Source organism: Dipodomys ordii, unplaced genomic scaffold (assembly GCF_000151885.1).
Source record: "Dipodomys ordii isolate 6190 unplaced genomic scaffold, Dord_2.0 Scaffold6636, whole genome shotgun sequence".
Lineage (NCBI taxonomy): Eukaryota > Metazoa > Chordata > Mammalia > Rodentia > Heteromyidae > Dipodomys > Dipodomys ordii.
In genome coordinates, this window is record NW_012273849.1 from 127 (window position 1) to 2,644 (window position 2,518).

Consider the following 2,518-nt stretch of genomic DNA (forward strand, 5'->3'; position numbering starts at 1 on the left):
CTTTTTTTCTTTTTGCTTATGTGGTGCTGGGGGATTGAACCCAGGGCCTCGAGCATGCAAGGCAAGCGCTTTACCACTGAGCCACCTTCCCGGCCCCTCCTTTTTTTTTTTTTAAAGAGGTGAACATTATCTAACATGCCTGATTGAAGTAGATGCTTTGTATTTAGCCAGACTGGCAGACTCAGTTTTGCCCAAATGTGCTTCTATACTTGACAGTTGTGAGATATTCATGTGTATGTCTTAGAGTATCATGACACTTGCCAGTTTTGTATCCGTCAGTTCAATTTTGAGCTGTTTTTTTTTTCCCCCCCCAGCTTCCCATTCAGGTGAACAAAACCCTAAAAAACATTGTGATTTATATTATTGCTGAAGAAAATACTGGTCAGACTTAAAATAGGTTGAACCTGACCCTTTCAATGTGATTGTCAGGAAGGAATAATAAAGAATATATTCTTCATATGAGAATACTCTCTGAAACCAAAAGTACTATTTTGTGAAACAAATTTCAAATTTTTGTTTATGTAGGTGGCAATTCTATGTCAGTTCCTCAGAGAAATCGACTACAAAACAGCCTTTAAATCTTTGCAGGAACAAAACAGGTAAGAGTTTTTTAAAAAATAAAATGAAGTTGAGAAGTTTCTGCTTTAGAAGAAGCTAACTGATTTCTGTTTTTCAGTCATGATGCTATGGATTCCTACTATGACTACATTTGGGATGTCACCATCTTGGAATACTTGACTTGTATCCTTCCATCCACACATGCACTGTTATAATGGCGCATTTGTCAAAACAAACAGTGGAATTCTATTATAATATTTAATGCTATTAGATTTATTATTCTTAACTGATTCATTAGATCTTCATCATAAAAGAGGAGAAACAGACAAAAGACAAATTGCTGTAAGTTACCTTATCCTTTTCTTCAGTGATGTAGTTTCCTGAATATTAAATGATTGCTAAAATTTTGGGAAGGTGGCTCAGTGGTAGAGCGCTTGCCTTGCATGCATGAGGCCCTGAGTTCAATTCCTCAGCACCACATAAGCAGAAAAAAAAAGCCGGAAGTGGTGCTGTGGCTCAAGTGGTAGAGTGCTATCCTTGAGCTGAAGAGCTGTGGGATGGCACGCAGGCCCAGAGTTCAGGCACCACAACTGGACCCACCCCCCCAAAAAATACTTCTAAAATTTGTGTCAGTGGAAAAAGGATTTTGTGTACTTAGTTGCTGCCAGAATTCCTATCCCCACCTTGTGTGTGTGTGCACGTGTGTGCGCGTGCGCACACACACACACATATGCACTGCTGTGTGCTAGTAGCAGGGTTTGAGCCTCAGGGCCTTTGTTCTTTCTTGCCTTTTTTTGCTGAAGGCTTTTTTGCATTATCACTTCAGCCATATCTCTACTTTCTGGCCTTTTGCTGATTAATTGAAGAGAAGAGTCTTGCAGACCTTTCTGACTAGCTTGGCTTCAAACAGTGATCTTCAGATCTCTGACTCTGGAGTAGCTAGGATTTTAGGTAGGAGCTACTAGTGCCTGGTGGTTATAAATATACTTTTAGTTTTTCATTTTTATTATTTTGGTCAGTTGTGAGGCCTGAATTCTTGGCCTGGGTGCTGTCCCTTAGCTCTTCAGCTCAAGGCTAGCACTCTACCATTTGAGCGACAGCGCCATTTCTGGCTTTTTCTGCTTATGTGGTGCTGAGGAATCAAGCCCAGGGCTTCATGCATGCAAGGCAAGCATTCTACCACTGATCCACCTTCCTAACCCCTAGCTTTTTATTTTTGTAATATAAACCATCCCATATCAGCTTGGTTTTAAAGTGTTCATAAATATTTCTGTGCTCTGAATTTTCAAATAGATTCTCATCATATATAAAGTCAGCCACATATGACTACCTCTCGTTTGCCCAATTTGTCATTCTCCTCAGTAAAACTAGTTAACTTCACACTAATATATCCCTGCTGTCCTCAAAGCATTTTGGGAACATTCAGTCTCTAAGCACCTTTAAAATTTTCTTTCAGGAACATTCCTGCAGATACGTTCTCAGTTGTCCTGTTAGTGATTAGTCTTCTCTTACCATTCTATTAGATAATGTGTCTCCCCATTCTTCCTTCATTTTCCATTTTAATCTTTTTCTCTGTAACACTTACCAACATTTCACATATATTTACTTCCTCTCATTTTCCCTTAATAAAGACTTGGTTTGCTTAGTTATCTGGAATGGCGTTTGGTGTATTATAGGTGTCCAGTATTATTTGACTGTATGCCAGACATTTAAAATGTTGTCATTATTTCTTTTGCCTTTTTGTTTGTTGGTTGGTTGTGGGGCTTGAACTCTGGGCACTGTCCCTGAGCTCTTCAGCTCAAGGCTATTGTTCTACCACTGGAGCCATAGCACCACTTCTGGTTTTCTGGTGGTTTATTAGCAATAAGAATCTCACAGGGCTGGGAAGGTGGCTTAATGGTAGAGTGCTTGCCTTGCATGCATGAGGCCCTGGGTTCGGTTCCTCAGCACCACATAAGCA

The 2,518-nt window shown here is 40.0% G+C and overlaps 1 long non-coding RNA gene across 1 annotated transcript; it reads left to right on the forward strand.

Annotated features, from left to right (window-relative positions):
- Positions 1–523: 523 nt before the first annotated feature.
- On the forward strand, positions 524–910 carry LOC106002286. Its single transcript, XR_001175913.1, has 3 exons — positions 524–599; positions 677–741; positions 857–910. It is a non-coding gene; the product is annotated as an uncharacterized LOC106002286 (long non-coding RNA).
- The last annotated feature ends 1,608 nt before the right edge of the window (positions 911–2,518 follow it).